We start from the raw sequence: 19,441 nt of genomic DNA on the forward strand, positions 1-19,441 counted from the left end.
CGATTTCCCCCGCTTCATCCTTCCCCTCCCGCTACCTTCTTCTTCTTCTTTTTTTTTTCTTAACATATATTGCATTATTTGTTTCAGAGGTACAGATCTGAGATTCAACAGTCTTGCACAATTCACAGCGCTTACCAGAGCACATACCCTCCCCAGTGTCTATCACCCAGTCACCCCATCCCTCCCACCCCACCCCTCACTCCAGCAACCCTCAGTTTGTTTCCTGCGATTAAGAATTCCTCATATCAGTGAGATCATATGATACATGTCTTTCTCTTTTTGACTTATTTCACTCAACATAATACCCTCCAGTTCCATCCACGTCGTTGCAAATGGCAAGATCTCATTCCTTTTGATGGCTGCATAATATTCCATTGTATATATATATACCACATCTTCTTTATCCATTCATCTGTTGATGGACATCTTGGCTCTTTCCACAGTTTGGCTATTGTGGACATTGCTGCTATAAACATCGGGGTGCACGTACCCCTTCGGATCCTTACATTTGTATCTTTGGGGTAAATACCCAGTAGTGCAATTGCTGGATCATATGGTAGCTCTATTTTCAACTTTTTGAGGAACCTCCATACAGTTTTCCAGAGTGGCTGCACCAGCTTGCATTCCCACCAACAGTGCAGGAGGGTTCCTGCAATGGTCTGTTGGCCATTTGGATGTCTTCTTTGGAAAAATGTCTGTTCATGTCTTCTGCCCATTTCTTGATTGGATTCTTTGTTCTTTGGGTGTTGAGTTTGATGAGTTCTTTATAGATTTTGGATACTAGCCTTTTATCTGATATGTCATTTGCAAATATCTTCTCCCATTCTGTCGGTTGTCTTTTGGTTTTGTTGACTGTTTCCTTTGCTTTGCAAAAGCTTTTTATCTTGATGAAGTCCCAATAGTTCATTTTTGCCCTTGCTTCTCTTGCCTTTGGCGATGTTTCTAGGAAGAAGTTGCTTCGGCTGAGGTCGAAGAGGTTGCTGCCTGTGTTCTCCTATAGGATTTGGATGGACTCCTGTCTCACATTGAGGTCTTTCAACCATTTGGAGTCTATTTTTGTGTGTGGTGTAAGGAAATGGTCCAGTTTCATTCTTCTGCATGTGGCTGTCCAATTTTCCCAACACCATTTGTTGAAGAGACTGTCTTTGTTCCATTGGACATTCTTTCCTGCTTTGTCAAAGATGAGTTGACCATAGAGTTGAGGGTCCATTTCTGGGCTCTCTATTCTGTTCCATTGATCTATGTGTCTGTTTTTGTGCCAATACCGTACTGTCTTGATGATGACAGCTTTGTAATAGAGCTGAAAGTCCGGAATTGTGATGCCGCCGGCTTTGCTTTTCTTTTTCAACATTCCTCTGGCTATGCGGGGTCTTTTCTGGTTCCATACAAATTTTAGGATTATTTGTTCCATTTCTTTGAAAAAAGTGGATGGTATTTTGATGGGGATTGCATTGAATGTGTAGATTGCTCTAGGTAGCATTGACATCTTCACAATATTTGTTCTTCCAATCCATGAGCATGGAACGTTTTTCCATTTCTTTGTGTCTTCCTCAATTTCTTTCATGAGTATTTTATAGTTTTCTGAGTACAGATCCTTTGTCTCTTTGGTTAGATTTATTCCTAGGTATCTTATGGTTTTGGGTGTAATTGTAAATGGGATCGACTCCTTAATTTCTCTTTCTTCTGTCTTGTTGTTGGTGTATAGGAATGCCACTGACTTCTGTGCATTGATTTTCTATCCTGCCACTTTACTGAATTCCTGTATGAGTTCTAGCAGTTTTGGGGTGGAGTCTTTTGGGTTTTCCACATAAAGTATCCTATCATCTGCAAAGAGGGAGAGTTTGACTTCTTCTTTGCCAATTTGGATGCCTTTGATTTCTTTTTGTTGTCCGATTGCTGTGGCTAGGACTTCCAATACTATGTTGAATAGCAGTGGTGATAGTGGACATCCCTGCCGCGTTCCTGACCTTAGGGGGAAAGCTCTCAGTTTTTCCCCATTGAGAATGATATTCGCTGTAGGTTTTTCATAGATGGCTTTTATGATATTGAGGTATGTACCCTCTATCCCTACACTGTGAAGAGTTTTGATCAAGAAAGGATGCTGTACTTTGTCAAAAGCTTTTTCTGCATCTATTGAGAGGATCATATGATTCTTGTTCTTTCTTTGTTAATGTATTGTATCACATTGATTGATTTCAACTCTGGAGTTCTAATGCTTATTCTCCTTGCTACCTGGTCTTGGGTGACCCTGGGGAAAGGTGGAACTTGGAATGGGCAGACCTCCATCCACCCACCTCCATAGTGAAGAAAAGGTCCTAGGTGATTGAGTGGAGGCTGTGGGGAAGGGCTCAGCGTGCCCAGGTGAATGCTAAGGTGCTCACACAGTGGCCGACCGCTGAAGCATGCACAATGTCTGCTTTCTCAAACCATGGCTGTCCTGTAGAATGGCTTCACACCAGACTTGAGCTCACCAAAGACATGAATGTGTCTGTGGGGGAACCTCACTCCAGGACCTCGTTTAAAGCAGAATCTGAGACTTCCTCCTTTGTGAGCATTTACTGCAGAGGGATACGCTACCCTTTCCATATTTAACACATGCACACGCAGAACTGCTAAGCCATAAAGTAAGCTCAAAGACGCTCCGTGTGAGGACAACAAAGACCAGACCTTACAAAATGATAACCAGGAGTTTATAACTCATAACCCCATGCATGTTATATTAAAAGTGGAAGGCTTTTTGAACTGCAACCTTTACATTCGATCCAATAGTTCTTTCAGCTTTGAAATATCCACAATCTGAATTTTATAGGGATTATTTTTATTATAGTAAAGCAATTAAATCTCCATATTGAAGGATGTAAACCTTTTAAGGCCCTTCTCAGAATATCAAAAGAAAAGGAGGCTTATATTTAACAGGTGTGACAACCCAATGCAGGACATTTCATTGAACAAGAGCTTGACATTATCCAGTAACAAATACTTAAATTAATCCAAAACATCTTTTGGATAAAAGGGATTTCAAAAAGAATTAAGTTGACCACAAAACTTTATATAGAAAGAAGACCATTTCGTATGAAATACTTAAAAAATACTAATTCTTATAAAGTGTGTCAAGGCGTGTTTTTATAAAAAGCTTTCTTTTAAATGATACGTTATTAACTTAGTTACAGTTACAGCATTTTGTATTTGTCCTGCAGCACAGACAGTGAATGTGTCTTCATCACTTGGTTTCTGTTGGCCTCTCGAATTAAGTCAATTGATTTGACTAGTTGACACAGATTTCCTACTGTTTTGACCTTGAGTATGGGCCATACTGCAGGCAATGCTGTGGCAGTAGGTGGGGATTAGATTAGACAATAGGAAGAACTTCCTAATTACAAACTATAGGATGCAATCAACTGGAGGACATGGTGTCATAAGATCAATGCAGAACTCTGGGATTCTGGGGTTCTGAGATTTTCCAAGTGAGTGACTTCAATTTTTTGAGTATGCTGAGAATGTACTTCTTGCCTTTTAAGAAATTCTCTCTCTCTCTGTGCGTGGAGTCTTTTGGGGAATGGAAGAAGAGAGTCCAGGGGAGCTGGAAGTGACACTGTTTCAAATATTGTGGTTTTTCTGAACCCACGATTTCAGTTTCAACAGCGGTAACTTGGATTATTGAGGTCATGTTCTTTGTACTATCAAAGAGCAGTTCAGGGCGCCTGGGTGGCTCAGTCGTTAAGTGCCTGCCTTTGGCTCAGGTCATGATCCTAGGGTCCTGGGATCAGCCCCGCATCCAGCTCCCTGCTCTGCTCGGTGGGAAGCCTGCTTCTCCCTCTCCCACTGCCCCCTGCTGTTTTCCCTCTCTTGCTGTGTCTCTCCCTGTCAAATAAATAAATAAAATCTTAATAAAAAAGGAGCGGTTCTTTATTCTTTAAATATGTTCTCTTGTCCATTAGCACACATCGTACTATTTCCAGCACTGTTCTGTAGCATAATATTTAGTTCCAGTGATGAGATTGAGAAATTTCACTAGCATACTGGAGTATTATAAAGCCGAGTCATTGCCCAGTGGACTGCTGATCTCATTGAACAGGTTGAGAATCTATTTACTTTAAAGCACTTTCCTACATGTGAAGGGTTCCCTGCAGTGAGTTTTGAAAATTAGTGGCTAAGAGGAAGATTTCAAAATACAGTGAGGTTTCTTGGATCTGGAATTTTTGGAGAATAGCTAGAGAGAAAAGGAACCAAAATATGCAATTGACAGTTAAGGAGAGAGGCAGGTTGGACATTATTTAAGACCACATAAACTGTAATATAGTGACTTCTGTGGTAGCAGTGAACTGAAAAGAATCAATCGATTTTTGCAAATGATGATTCTAGCACAGATTATACAAATTGACATGACCCTATCAATGTGCACCTTTTAATACACATTCTGTTCTTTGTACCGTAACATCTTTAAGAAAATGATGCATTCTTGTCAGAAGCTTATTCTGTTTTCACTGTTCATTTTTACTGGCATCTTATCTTGGCCCCCTTAGGACAGGTGGCTTGTATCTCATCTACCATGATGTGTGTGTTTATTCAGAAAATTTCCTAAGAACAGATTTGTAGTTTCACGAAAGTTGCCCATTTAAAAAAGAAACACTTCCTTGGAGAGTTTGTAATGGCATATTCTCAAATTTCTGAGTCATTTTTGGCATCTTTAGGGTTAAAGATCCTCTCTGAATCTATAGGTCCTGGAGAAGGCCATTTCTAAACTCAGCTGCTTAGACCCATTTTTTTCCCCCAGCAAACAGGAAATGGAGCCCTGAAGGTTTTTTGTTTTTTTTAAACTGGAAAGTGTGTGGGGAGGGGGCATACTCATGGTGCCCACTTACAACCCTGAGCCTGACCCAGACTTGGGGGTCTCTCTGTGTTTTTTCTTCTCTCTCTTTTTTTCTATTATTTTGGCAGACTTTTTGGAATGTCTGGGAGCTAAGGGCTTTGCTTCATGGAGCAGAATTCTGCAGCAAGAAAAAGAGAAAGTTATAGACTAAACCACAGAAATGTAAACACGTCTGCAGCTAAAATAACTCCACTTTCATTGAAAACACTCCTCCTTCACAATCAGACTTCTGTGTGCTATGGTCAATAAAACTGCATGTTAATAGCGACCAATTAATAGATTATGTTGCCCGGCCTTAAAAGTTGAGGGAGTTTTAATTATTATTTTTCAAATTAAAGGAGTGCTTATTCCCTCCCTCCCCTTGGGGTGGGGGGACTTAGCTTTCTTTCTGGCTGTTTGCTGAAATTCTTGGCTGTTAAAGTTTGGAGAGGGAGGGACGCGGGTAGTTTTCACTTGGTCGGAAAGGGGAGAGTGTGCGAGAGGACGCTCAGGGATGGGTTCCTAGCGATCACGCAGGGACGGTCGTGACAGCCCCCGTGGGACATGCGTGCGTGAAGAGTAGCAGCACTCAGGTAAGCGCGATTTTGAGGTCAGGATTCACTGATAAACTAAAACATCTGGAGCGGCTTAGCACAGTGCCCCCGAGGAGGCCCAGGAGCAGAGCCTCGCGGCTCCCCCTTTTGGAAGCTGTTTTTTTGCGGGCACGGTCCCCACGGGGCTGCTGTCACGGCTTCCGCGCGTCAGGCCGCGGTGTCTCGCATCCAGGCATCCTCGGCGTCCCGCGCCGGCCGGTCCCCGCGCTGGGCTCTGGCTCCCGGGGCGCGCACGGAGCGACCCCAGGTCTCCCTGCAGTCGGCGGCACCGTGGCACCGCGTCTCTTCTTCACCAGTCTGAGGGCGACGTCTTCGCTGTGACGAGCATCCAAGGCAGTCGGTGGTCATTTTAAACTTCCCCAGCAGCAACCAGTTCTTTTATTATTTTCCACGTCTGTAGTGGCTGAGGCTGGGGGTAAAAAAAACTACTCAGCAAAAGCGACCCCGAGTTTCGAGGAGCAAGCACGTCCGCGGGCTTCCCCCCCAACCCCCCCTTCCCCCCCCTCCCCCCCCCCCGACATCTCGTCTCCCTTCCTGGAGGCGCGTCCCGGGTTCGTCTCCTGCGGGGCCGGGCTCCGTGCTCTCGTCGTCCCGGGCTCCGCTGCAGCCGCTGCTCCTCCTCCTCCGCCCCCCTCCGCCCCCCTCCGCCCCCCTCCGCCCCCCAGCCGCCCGCTCCGTCCCAAACCCGGCAGCGACCCGACCTGCCCGCGCCGCCGGGCTCCCCGCCCGCGCACACCCACGCGCGCACACCCCGCGCCCTTGGACACGCGCGCCCCCGCGCCGCGCCCCGCCCCCGGCGCGCACCCCCGGATGGCGGGTCGCGCGTCGGGGCGGCCTCCCTGCTCGGCGATTGGCGGGAGCCGGAGCCTCCCCGAGGCCGGCGCCCACACCACGGGCTGAGCCCGTCGGCGCCCCGGGAGTCAGTGCGGCCCGGCTCGGCGCGCACCGGCAGGCACGCGCGCGGGCACACGCGGCGCGGATACGCGCGGACACGCACGTGCGGGACACGCCCTCCCCGACGGCGGCGCTCGCCTCCGGTAAGTCCCGCGCCCCGCGCGCTCTGCCCGGCTCCCGCGGGGCGGCGGCGGCGGCGTGGCCGGCCCTTCCGACGGCGCCGGGACAGGTGGGGCGTGCGACGCCGGCAGGGAAGGCTCGCCGCTGCCGGGTCCCGGGAGGCGCGCGGGGTCGGGGCCAGGATGGAGCGGAGCGGGCACCCCGACATCGGCCGGGGGCTCACCTGGGGCACTGAGCAAAAGCCTGCTCTTGCTTGTCTCGCCCGGCGGTAGGTGTTGCATTAAAGCCCGCTCTTGACTGAGCGCAGGGACGAGGTGTGGACTGCGCTGTCACAGCCGGGTCGTCCTTGCCTGCGTGGACTCTCCCTCCGACGGCGCTCCGAAACCTGGACTCCGTCTCTTTCTTCTCCCCCTCCCTGTCTGTGTTTTCACCTTCGGACACCTCAGCCTGCGGCTCTTAGGTTTATGTGCTTACAGTTTGCCACCTTAATTGGAGGACTTGGCATGTTTAAAAATGTAACCTGTAGTTCATTTTTTTTTTTTTATCAGCTAGCCTTGGTATCTAAAATCCATCATCCATTTATCGCTATTACATATTGATAGGTGTTTTGCAAAAGGTACTGTATAAGAGTTATTTTTAGTATTTTTAAGCATAAACTTATATGCTATTATTAATAGCAGACTAGACTGCCCAATAAAATGGATAAACAATTTTAATGCAGATGTGGACTTAATACAACTCTTCGTTGATATAAGGATAATTTTGTTTATCCTTCAAAAAAAAACGTATTCATATGGGCCACAGATTTCACACTCAACATGTTTCTATAGTTTCTGTAGTTCAAAAAACTTTCAATGTGAGTGAAAAAAGCACTGTATTTTTCCCTGGGTGACATAACGTAGTGCATAGAGTTTATTTATCATCGGAACCACTTTTGAGTATTTTCAGTTCTCTCCAAGTAGTTTGGAGCCCTTGACCGACCTCAGCTCCTCATCACCTTATCACCAGGAGAACTGTCACACATTCCTGGGGTTAACCCTTGCTCTGCTGGCAACAGCTTGTGCTGGCTCCTTCATCAGTGGGAAGCCCAGGCAATAGAAGTTATATAAAAACCCAACCAGAAAAATTACTTCACTGGGTGTCAAATTATGAATGAGCTAATCATACCATTGAAATTACAAATCTAGTGGAAACAGGATGAGCTATGCAAACTTGTGGCTAATATGTAAAGTTTTATAATTCTAAAGAAAGGTTTTATGAGTGCTACCCACATCACACATGCTGTTTGTGGTTTGGTAATCCTAGCTTCGATTCGAGTCAATGACTTCTGGAAATTACACTACACTGGCGAATGGGCATTATATCTTTTGATTTATATGTTGAAGAATATGTAATTCCAGCGCCACTTAAAATTACAGTTTCTCTTCTAACACTTTGTCATTACTTCATTTTATTTTTAAAAATTCAGGATGAAGTTGTGATACATTATTTTACATGTGTCTGTTATTTCCTGATGAGTGCTTAGAAATTTAATCTGATGTTCCTCCTTTAGCTAAAATTTTGAAAATCAGGGTTTGCCACTGAATGGATTTTGGGGTGGGGTTGTGTGTACATGTGTATATAAACATTCCCCCCTCCACTTCTCATGTTTTCTTTTGACATTAAAGAAAAATCTTTTTGAATTTCTATCTCATAAAATCAGGTGTTTTACTTGTGGTGAGGGCTAGGATCCCCGGGGAATCCAGATATATAAGTAAGAAGTAAAGCATCTCCGAAAGATGTCAAGATTGATTTTTAACTTAGATGCTCTCTAAAATATTATACGTATACTGTGCATATGTGGAATATATCATGTGTCATGTTATAGGTAAATAAATACTAGAAAAGCTTCAATTTTTTCCCTAAAATTAATATTAGCTCTGATTTTTTTTCTGGTTAGTTATCCTTACACAACAACACCAAATAATAAAAGGGGGATTTATTTCTTCACAAGACAGAGGAGCTAATGTTTCTAAAGGCTTTTCGTACTCGGCCGTGAAAAAGGATAGCAGGTCAGCGTCTGTCATACGATATGGAGTGGTGGGGAGACATTGTCATGTTGAATAAATATCAGTGCTGCCTGCTATTTCATAGAACTCCATTCAGGGGCTGTTGACAGAGAGGCACCTGTGTGTTTCTAATGAGACTTACGGAGCCGGGGGAAGCAAGATGCGGTCAAGGTAACTTAAGTCATCGTGAGCAAAATCCCAGCCTTTTGATGCTGCTCCCCTTAGGGTGGGAGTTGATCTCTCTAAATGCAGGTAAAGAGACAAAGAGGTCACCTCCTGGGTCCATCACCCCTTGCTTCCCAGGCAAGCTTTTCCAATGAGGAGGAGAATACCAAAGGGGTTCTGTTTGCTTTCCCCGTCCCATCTAAGGATTCCTGGGCTTGGGGGGTGGGGGGGTGGGGATATAGTCCTTCAAAATACAGCTTTTGTTTCTGATCTACACCTTGAATTTGAAACGATATTAAAAACTCTGGAGAGGCATTTGTAAGAAAAACAAGCTGATGCAATAAGAGTATTCAAATATTTTGGACACAATTTGAGGCAATTTGGATACCTGCTTACAGTAGCGCGAGCTGGAGGGTTGGGTGGACTTCCCATCACTGTGGTAATTGGCGATTGCTTATGCACGAGGTCTACCAACCATCCCTCTGTATTGTTGGTGCTCCCAATGATCTCCCTGGTGCTTCTTTGCACTTCCAGGCAGCTTATTAGCAGTCAGTTAGCTAGTTGTGCATTTTGCATTGTCAATATACACCTCAGATTTATTGATTCAGAGTGTTCTGTAGATAATAGGCGTTTCCAGTAGTTGGACTGGCCTCAGAACCAGTTTTTCAAAAGAGCCAGGGGGAATTCCTCTTTTAATTTTACTTTTTATTTGCAACATTTTGGTATTTAAAGGAGAGAGGATTCAATGCTTCATGTTTGTAACATTGAAAATCTAGTGAAGGTAGTGAAGGCGGGCAATCTAAAATTACTTTGCTAAATTTAAGTGTAAGTAAAATGTAGACGACACCAAGAAATTAAAGAGTGCGTCTAAGAATGGCCTAAGTTTTAGATTTAAACTAACTTTTAAGTTCTTCTATTTTTATAGTGACATGTCATAATCTGGAAGACCCTGATTGCACATGAGAAATAGTAATTTGACAATGAAAGTAAGGGGTTCGGTTACCTTGACTCAGTGTATGTTCAGAAGTGTGTGCAAAGGAAGTTTATTTATGTGACTTTTTTCCATGCGTGTGATGACTGAAATATCCTTGAAGTGTGTAAAATAAGCCCTTTGAATTAACTTATCGCGTTTTTATTAGAATCCTAGAGAACTAAACGTGAGATCTGATCAAGGACAAATCGCTAGCATGTCTAAAAGTTTTTAAAAACTAGGTCTTTGGCTCCTTCCTTTTAATTTTGAATCGTTTTAGTGCGAATGAGATTTTCATACATGCTGGTGTCTCATGTGGGATTCCTTTTAGGAATCATATTATTTCAACAATTATTCCCACTGGAAGGGGGAGAAAGGCATCTCTCCAATGAATAGGAAAGAAAACAGGCTCATGTGTGGTGACATTTTTTAATAGCAGGAAACTCTAATTTTCACTTAATTAAAGGTTCGGCAAAGGCTCCCAAATCTTAATTTAAAAGTAAAGCCGTGTGTTTGCTTCTCAAGTCCGGGTGCAGGGGAGCAAAGGAGGGAAGGCCTGTTTCGCAGTGTACACTCTGTTAAGTGATTCCCCAATCCCGGTGGAGAGATTCGTTTTCTCTGTGATGCAGTGGAAGTATGGGTCATGGATTCTTGGGACTTACTAACTTAGCGAAAGTTGCAAAGTAAAAGAAAGACTGAATTGGAATGTTCCAGGCAGGGAAGTTTGTGTAACCACCTTGGTGTGCTCATAAACTGCATCGTGGAAAATGGATCCGCCAGTGGTGTTCCCCTTGCTGTCTGAAATAAGATGGCTATCCGATTCTGGGCTCTTCGGAACAATAGGAGAAACCAAGGTCTTACCATATCTGTTAACGACCCATTGTCTTAACAGAGTAAATTCATTGGAATTGGCAATGGGGAAGTGCTGTTCGTCCCTCTGTGCATCCCTGAGGCTGGGAATTCTGCTTGAGGCCAGAATGAATGAGGATTTCAGGCATCTGAGAGGAGATTGGAAGATGCCTTCATGGTGAGAGGGGGAGGGGACCACTACGGCGCTGTCTGGGAAGGCAAAACTTTGGACCCCAGGAGGGAACAAGGTGGACTTTGGGATCCAAGCTGAGTGTAAATAGTAACAGAAGTATGTGTTAGTAAAATAAAATGTTTGGAAACACAAGTCACTGACATACTCTCTAACATAAAACTTTTAAATGAAATGTATTAGAAAGCTGAAGTTCCTTTTATTAGGAAGGGGAAGATAAAAAAACGTGGAGAAGAGAAGCTGCCAGCTCAGGAACCTTCTAAGATCTCATGCTTCGAATGCATTCTCATTAAAATTATATCCAACCTCACAAAGCTGATGTGAGCCGGCTGCCAGATTTACAAATCTGGGTCTCTAATTGCACAAAATTTAAACTTGTCTTGTGCAAGGCTTGCTCTTTTTGCAGTGCAAGATTCAGCGGCAAGATGACAGAATAAGCAAAAGTGGAGGAAAATTTGCTTCTTCGGTATCGAAAAGTACTTCCTAGTCTCTTTGACCCTGGCGGTAAAATTTACTTCACTACAGAGTTCTAAAATAGAAATAATGACAATAAATATCAAATCCCAGGGAATATTGTGGGTCTTTTTTGGAGAAGGTGCGTTAAGTCGGCATATTACCAATATTTACTCCAGTTTCTGAAACCCAGCTGAAAGCCCTTGCTGTGGAGGCAGAGGAAGAGATGATTGATAGTTGCTTCACGTATCAAAATGAGAGGATCTCATAGCCAAAACTGTTGGTTCTGAGGCGGCTTAGCCTCGTATCTCATGATAAAATTTGATTTATTTTTTGCAATTTTCTAAGACTTCTAAACACAGGCGGTTAAACAGAACGCCCCACAAGCACAGTTTCTCCCAAATACTCCATATTAACATTGTAAAACCAGAGGTAAGTCAATAAAATCATCCCAGGGGCATCTGGGTGGCTCATTTGGTTCAGTGTCTGACTCTTGGTTTCGGCTCAGGCCGTGATCTGGGGGTCGTGAGATTGAGCCCCGCGTCGGGCTCTGCACTCAGCAGGGAGTCTGCTTGAGATTCTCTCTCCCTCTCCTTCTACCCCTAGCCCCCACTCGTGCGAGCTCTCTCTCTCAGATAAATACATCTTTAAAATAAAATAAAATAAAATAAAATAAAATAAAATAAAATAAAATAAAATAAAATAAAATCATCCCGTAAGTATGTAGACCCCACAGTAAGCTACCAGGAGACAGAGAAGGGGTTACATTTGTGTGCATATTAATAACACGTTTATAACTACAGTTAGCTTCAGCATAAACATTTTCTTTGCAAAAATGAAGCATTCAATTATGTTAACTTTAAATAATTTTAAGCAACCTGGGGACACATTTCTCAGTCAAAACTTCTTGATCACCTATTGCATGAGGAGCACTGGCCACAGAGAGACGTGGGGAACATGGGTTGATTTGAGACTACGAAGGCACTGGATATGTCTAGAGATTGGAAGAACAGCTGTGAATATGATGGTGGAAAGCCAGAAAATTTCAGTGTGGAGCTCACCGATCTACTTGTCTGACTCCTGATTAGTGACCCGCTTGAATTATTCTTTTTTTTAAGGTTTTATTTATCTGTCAGAGAGAGAGAGGGGGAGAGAGAGAGAGAGCACGCACAGCAGGGGGGAGGGGCAGAGGGAGAAGGTAAAGCAGACTCCCCACTGAGCAGGGAGCCGGACGCGGGACTCGATCCCAGGACTCTGGGATCATGACCTGAGCCGAAGGCAGATGCTTAGCCGACTAAGCCACCCAGACATCCCATCTCTTTTCAACTAGTCGTATTGACAACGTGTAAACAAAACTCTAGCCCTTTCCACTCCAAGTAGCTAATAGTATTCACTCCGAAAGCAGTGTCCTTGGGATAAATATCTGCAGGTGGAAATTAATGTAAGGCAAGAGGCATGCCCAGGAAGGCTGGGAATGCTGATAGGCAGATTGGTCTGTGGTCAGATTTGATCCAGGCTGTGAAGGTTCAGGACTCCAGCGGAGGAGGGGCATTCCAGGTCACGGAAAGGCAAGTACAGGGAGAGAGACTAGAACGTGCAGACTGTATCGGGGAGTGGCAAGTTGCTTCGTAGACTATGTTATTGCCTGATATTCTACGCAAGACCCCTCTCAGGGAGGGCACTGGGGGAAGCCTCAGGTTATATCCTGAGGAAGTTGAGATACGGAAAGGGACTAAGGGGGGAGTGAAGCCACGTGCCACGGGATCTAGAGAGCGGTGACTTCATATGCTAACAAAAGTGGCTCATTCAATAGTGCTACCTGCTCAGACCAGGCCGGTGTGACGGTGAGCCGGGGCCCCTGCGGGGCTTCTACGTCAAGTGCTCTGATGTGCTGTTTGGGGGCCATGGCAGAGACCACCCATGCAACACACAGAGCAAGCTTCTTCTCCCATCGCACAAGCCCTGATCTCTTATGGACCGACGGGAGAACTTCATTTGCAGTCTCAGCATCAGGAGTACTTGTGTGAGCCTTTGGCTGGGTGGCCCAGCTCCAGCACGTGGCCCCCACCGCCTGCCCGCTGGGCTCCCATGGTCTTAGCTCCCACCGTCTGCTCTGACCCTCGTTTCTCTTTAGCTCTATCTTTAGTATTTATTGTGCCTCTATTTCTGAGTTTTTAAAGGCCTTGTTATATTGCATATATCCTTGTAGATCACTTTAAATCTTTTTTTTTTAAACAAGGTAGAGTATAAATAAAATAGCCCATCTTACAAAAATCGTACGAAGAGTGATCTAAACCACACCGTAGGAAGATCAGAGAGTGCTTCCCGAGGGAGGAGGCATTAGAGCTGCCCCGTGCCCTGTGTTGGCTCTCTAGGCAGGGCTGGGGGGGAGTGGGTAGGGGGGCTGGCGGGCAGGGCAGGGGAGTCAGGCATTGCTGGTGCTAGGAGCATTGGAAGTGTTGCCCAGGAGCTGGGTCATGTAGCATGGGACCCACAGGGCCCTCCCCGGTTTTGGAGGGACCAATCTAGACACTTATCTCAGTATCCCAAGTGTGAAGTTGCAAGGTAGGGAATGAAATGGTCTTGCAACAGGGAAGGGAGAGTGAGTGTGGTGTTTGCAGGATCCTAACGGCAATGTCTGCACCAGATGGTGGAGGCTGGGGCTGTGGGTTGTCAGAGTCACCCCCACCACAGCTCTTTGAAGGAGGGGCCCTTATTGCCCCCATTTTCCGGAATATCAGGGTGAGGCTTGGGAGTGCTGGACACAGGTAGTAAGGACTCGCAGAATCGAGTTCCAGAACTCCCTTGGTCAGAGAGGAGGGCCCACTCCCGAAAGTGACAAGGAGGAAGCAGGGGCCAGAGGGGCAGAGACGGTGGAAGGTCAATCAAGGCAGCAACGCTGGGCAGAGAAAGTGGAGCGCAAGTCTCATGGCTCGTTCTAAATTTTCCAGTAGCCACATTAAAATTTCCAGGGGCCAATGTTTAAAGTTTCCAGTAGCCACATTAGAAAGAAAACGAAACCGGTTAAATTAATTTTAATAATCTATTTCATGTAACACAACATGTCCAAAATATTATCATTTCAATGCAATGCATATAAATATTGGTGAGGCATTTTATATTATTACGTTTTATATTAAATCTTCAAACTCCAGTGTGGAGTTTGCACTTACAACACATCTCAGTCTGGACTGACCATATTTCAAGGGCTCAGTGGCCACACGTGGCTAGTGGTTGTTGTATGATTAGACAGTGCAGGTTTAGAATCTTAGGCTAGGGGATTATATTTAATATAATCAGTAACCATGAAATCCATTATATAACTCGACACAGGAGTAGAATTTTGTTACTTGGTGTCTCCTTTGGATCCCACCCAGCGTATCACTGTGGAGCCAGATATGATAGCAATAAGAAATTGAGTGCTAGCATGACATATTTAGTACTCAATTTGCAGTTTTCTAATCGGAGGGAAGATGTATATATAATTTCCTGTTGACTCACTACATACTTTTAAGGAACAAAGTAAATACTTTCAGGCAGAAGCTTTGCACGCCTGGTAACGCGTGGTGCTGCTTTTATTGGAATCATGCTCTGACAACTTCATGAGTAAAAATCTTCCTCGAATATTCCCTGTTTAAATATAATTCCAGGATGATGACAGATTTCTTGTTTTGCATGCAGACAGTTTCTTGAGAATAATGCAATTTATCATTTGGAAGAATAGCATTCTTGAGGTGCTGCTATCCCTGGGAAAGGAAGAACATCTGTGAGGTGGATTGCTGCAGGATTAACTTTCAAGAGCACGTATTCACACAATTTGGTAATGGCGGGTTCATCTAACAAGGCCTCTCCCTCTTTAGGTAACACTCAAGTTCATGGCAAAGTCTTACAAAGTCAGTCGTGTCGTTCATATGCTACTTGGTATTATCAACGTGCTGTGTGTGATGTGTCTTTGAATAACTTAGCTCTTTACCATATGCATGCTTTAGAGTTCAGATTTAATTTAATTTTTATGCAAAGTAAAAAAAAAAAAAACCTCACTGTAGGTTCTTACTCATTCACATTTCCCTGAATAAGAAATTTGTTTTCAGCTCCAGTGCCTGGTCTGCAGCAAACTCCTTGTCTGTGCTCCCTTGGTAAATGGTTTGCTTTCATTATCACTAGTGCATGTTGAGGGAATTTCCCTGTCCTTGTTCTGCTGCATTGTTCCCAGCAATGCTTACTGTAAAGGAACAAACAAACAAAAAACCCCAAACTGTGTTAAGTAAAATGCATGTGGCTTTTCTCCACTCTAATCCCTATATCAAATTTAACACCTCATATGTACAGTTATTGGCAACTGAACACAAGGGACAAAGAATATTCGGATTTATTTAAAAAAAGAAACCCAAACCTCAAAACTAAGGAACAGGGCTGTGTGTTCTCGTCTATGCTGTGACCCCGCTTTGGTGGCTCGGGTGCTTCCTTGGAAGGCCATTGAGGGACAAACCAAAAAGCAAGATTATCTTTATAAATATATAAATATATAAAGATAAATCTCTTGCGTGCAGTCGGCTCCGCTATAACAAATGCAGTTTTGCAGTCGAATCCTGTTCTGTTCAACACGGAGCCTGGGCCAGCAGAGGAGATCCTTCCAGAGGTAAACTGAAATTCTCTTCTGGGGCCGCTGCCTGTCCACCTGATGCCGTGGGCTGAGTTCCTCCTCCCGGTTTCCCACGGGAGTACGCATTTAATTTAAGGTCGAAATTCTATTTGAGAAGTCTGAAGCACATTAAGACTTCTTAAATAATTCACTTGGGGTTGCGTTCAGTGAACATGTGTAAATAGGAGAATGTGCGAGGCAAGTGGTCTCCGTGGAGCGTGGGTGCGAGACCACGTTGATGTAAGCCACATGCGCTTGAAGTCTTGGAGGAAAATCCGTGTCATGGCTGGCCACTAGAACCTGAGGCTGGCCTGGTGGCTTGCAAGGGGTTAGTGTCCAGTTGCTTCTGTGCTGGGTCCTTGCGCCTTCATCAGGGAGGACCTTGGAGACCAAGTGCTGAGTGCAGGATTGTTGCATGACGAAAGGGACAGAAAGCCAGCGGGGCTGCCTCCTACCCACCCCCAAATGCATTCCCTATCAGCTTCTCAGGTTGGGTGTTCGTGGGTGAGAAATAACCAACGTGTGGCCAACGTGTGCTCTTGGAAGCTGCGATCTTTAGTTAGACTTGGATTAATAACGACAACTGTAGAGTTTTTCCTTTCGGGCTGAACAGCTTTGGTATGCTCTAGGGCGGTGGGGATGGGTTCAGTGACATGACAAGTAACACCCCGTAGAGCCACCTCGTCAAGGATTCAGAGCATCACTAAGGGCCTCCCTCCTCCTGCTGACTCCTGGACAGACCCATGTCCCCCTCGGCACCACAGTCTCCTATCTCTCCTGCACCGGGCGGGTTTCCTTAAGCCTACGGACTTCATGGGTGTAGACGGCAGTGCCGACATTTCACCTGCCGTGGGCATGCACAGGGGCTAAAAGAAACAAGCCGGAGAGTCTAATGAAACCAGGCTGCAGATCTGAAGCGATTTTGGAATATCCTGCTCTGCTTTCTGTCCTGTGTCTGGTTTTCATGGAAATTTGTGTCTGGGAATGAGAGGGAATCTGAGTGGATTTGCTGGAGGCAGGTGCCTGCGTTCTTTGGTTTTGGCCATTAGGAGTCAGGTCCAGGGACCTCCTCAGAGGGGGAGGGACCCCGAGGTCTTAGGAGATTTGATGAGCAGCATGCAGTCTTTATAAGACAGTGGGGGGATTTTCGCAGACTTCCTGATTTTTGAAAATTATTCCTAAGTCTGCCCTCGTCTGGGATTTTTTAGGAAGGACAGAACACACACCCCACTTACTGTCCATGCTCCATAAATTACCCTTTGAACTCGTCGCCATGTAATTTCTATAGCGGGTGATGCTGGTGTACATAACTTCGGAGATGAGGAGTAAAACGACTCCATTTCTTTCTCTGGCAAGAACATGGCCAGTCCAGGTCAGGAAGACGCGAAGCAGCATCATGGCTGGCCCTGTTGGAAATACAGGCTACGTCCTGAGAGGTGGGGAATAAATTCTGGTCCACCCTAGATTAAAGAAGTCGTGGAAATGAGGATCAGCATTCGTTCTGTTTGCACTGGCAAGGGAAACAAGACTGAAAACTAGTTTTTAGTCTTTGCTCCAAGCAAGTGAAATAAGAATTGCATATCATGTATTTGAGAACGTTACATGCATGCTTCCCTTTTGGAATAAGCAAGATTCGTAACAGACTAAGGCAAGGCAAAGATTGCTGCCTTGGGTACTTAATAGGGAATGAAAAGATGTCCCGAGAAATCTTCAGTTGGTAGACACTTAAAAACTAGATTGAGGTTTTCGAGTAAGTACACTCATCGGCTACATTTGTCTCAGATCATTAGCTCTTTATTTCTGTCCTTTTTCATTTTTTTTTTTGTTTCTCTGGTTTTGTTTCTTGTGCTCGGCACCCACTGGCTTCTAAAGCAAGATGTGATGTGTGTGTGAGCTGTTGGCAAAAGAGCCTATCAGGGTAGCATCACTCTTATAGGAATAGTGATGGGGGCATCCTAAGCAGTTGGGAATAAGTGCAGACAGCATTTGCTTGTCACTGAGGCTTTGGTGCTAAACCCCTCCAGAAGAAACAATGTTTTCTGATGCAGGTACCCTTAGCCTTAAATTAACTTAATCAACTTTTTTCCTGACCAGTCTGCTGCAGATGGATTTTTCAGACATTTTCCCCCTAATGCCCCTTCCCCCCACATGCAAATCTAATACCACACACACCCTGTTTATCTGTTTAGGATTTTTACATTATACACACACACATATATCTGCATTCAGGTATAGTCTGTACTTTAGACATGAAAAGAGTGAAGACTTTTTCTCATCCTCCGAGAACTGATTTTAGCTTCTTTGGGAGTACGCAAGCCCGTGCTTAGCTTTGAAAAAGCTTTCCTTTAAGAGAAGAGAGGGCATCTGCCCCAGAGTGTGGCCTGAAAACAGTGATCAAGAAAAAGGCAATTGACGGCTCCCTTTGTATTTCTCGGAGGGCTCTGTTAAACCTGCAAACTCCAGGACCACACACTCTTGCCACACGCGAAAAGGTGGTAGGATTCTTATCAGACTCAGGGTGGACAAGATCAGAGGGGCTGCCGAAACACCCACGCTGCAAAAACAAGCCTGCAGTGGCCGGTGGCCCCTCGCATGGTAGCCCCTGGAAAGACCGCCTTTCCTTCTGAGTCTGGGCGGGAGCAGCCCTCCAGCTTCTCCAGACAGCCTTCTCCCGTCCCCTTGGATGTATAAAGGCGGGTCGTGTGGCCGATCTGGTGCAGCTGGATCACATTGACGCTAATGTTTCCCCTCCAGTAAAGATGGAAATATATTAAAAAATAAACAACCAAAAAAGACATGCTGATTTGAAACCAAAAATCAATCAGAAGAGAAAAACACTTGGGTCAGTGTCAAGAGAAACAAAACTGCTCCAGCATGAATTTTTATGAAAATGATCATTGAATAGTATTTCCATGGAAAAGCAACTGACTCAGAGACGGAGGGTGAGTGTCCCGTGAGGCAGACCAGAGTCGGAAGGGCCCGCCCACGCCCGGGGCTGACAGCCGTGCTCTAGCACAGTTACTAGAAGTGACCCAACCATCCCGAAAATAGGAGAAAAAAAAAAAAAAAAAGTGCATGAGGGAAAAGCCAGATTCTTAGGAAGGGAGAGAAATGTGTGTTGTGAAACCAGCACAGCTCGGGAAGAATCTAGCGCCGCATTTGAGTTTCTCCTCCCCAGAGCAGCCCCTCAAATAACACTCTTGTTCTCCCGGGGAGGGCACGGTCCCCGATTTTCTAGAAGGGCCAGCTGAGAAATGATGTTACTGGGAGGAACGAAGGCACACAGATGAAGTTTCTTACTGAAATGCTTACCTCCAGCTCGTGGTATAGGAAGTGTCACGGTATTTTCTGCTGGTACACTCCCTTCTGGAACATCACAAGGAAGCTTGCTTCCATCTGAGGCAGGAGATCCAAGTGGTTATGCGAGCATCTCCCCGCTGCCCCGCAGAACCCCGAGGCTCCCTCTGCCCCACCCCCGGCGCTGTCTGTGCCCTGGATTTGGAATGTGAAAGGTACGTTGGCGTGGATTCTTTTTGTCTTTGCTGTCTGTGTTTTAAGAGGTGCTTAACTCCCAGCAAGCACCAGCTAGTTATGAAAGCTTGCTCTCCTTAAACTTTCCCCTCTTCTTCTTTCCAAATGGACTCTTT

At 45.2% G+C, this 19,441-nt stretch overlaps 1 protein-coding gene and 1 long non-coding RNA gene across 9 annotated transcripts in view; one reads left to right on the forward strand and one right to left on the reverse strand.

The window, feature by feature from the left end:
- Positions 1-6,370: 6,370 nt before the first annotated feature.
- ERG (ETS transcription factor ERG) overlaps positions 6,371-19,441 on the forward strand; it is a 254,166-nt gene continuing 241,095 nt past the window's right edge. For 2 of the 5 annotated variants that reach the window (XM_045902444.3, XM_064578846.1), the window contains exon 1: positions 19,119-19,306. The gene's annotated coding sequence lies outside the window, so the exon portion shown is untranslated. Of the gene's footprint in view, positions 6,501-19,117; positions 19,307-19,441 lie in introns of those variants that run through there. The other 3 variants (XM_045902445.3, XM_064578836.1, XM_045902448.3) reach the window with 3 other exon arrangements.
- Positions 13,338-19,245, reverse strand: LOC135362619 (uncharacterized). Of its 4 annotated transcripts, none has more exons than XR_010407515.1 (3): positions 19,107-19,245; positions 17,021-17,254; positions 13,338-14,898 (listed from the first exon to the last, which is right to left on the reverse strand). It is a non-coding gene; the product is annotated as an uncharacterized LOC135362619 (long non-coding RNA). The 4 variants fall into 4 exon arrangements; XR_010407514.1 differs by having other exon boundaries at positions 13,339-14,898; positions 17,030-17,254; XR_010407513.1 differs by having other exon boundaries at positions 13,347-14,898; positions 15,546-17,254.

Source organism: Mirounga angustirostris, unplaced genomic scaffold, assembly GCF_029215605.1.
Source record: "Mirounga angustirostris isolate CCGP_5_RB_7025 unplaced genomic scaffold, mMirAng1.0.hap1 SCAF_1, whole genome shotgun sequence".
Taxonomy (NCBI): domain Eukaryota; kingdom Metazoa; phylum Chordata; class Mammalia; order Carnivora; family Phocidae; genus Mirounga; species Mirounga angustirostris.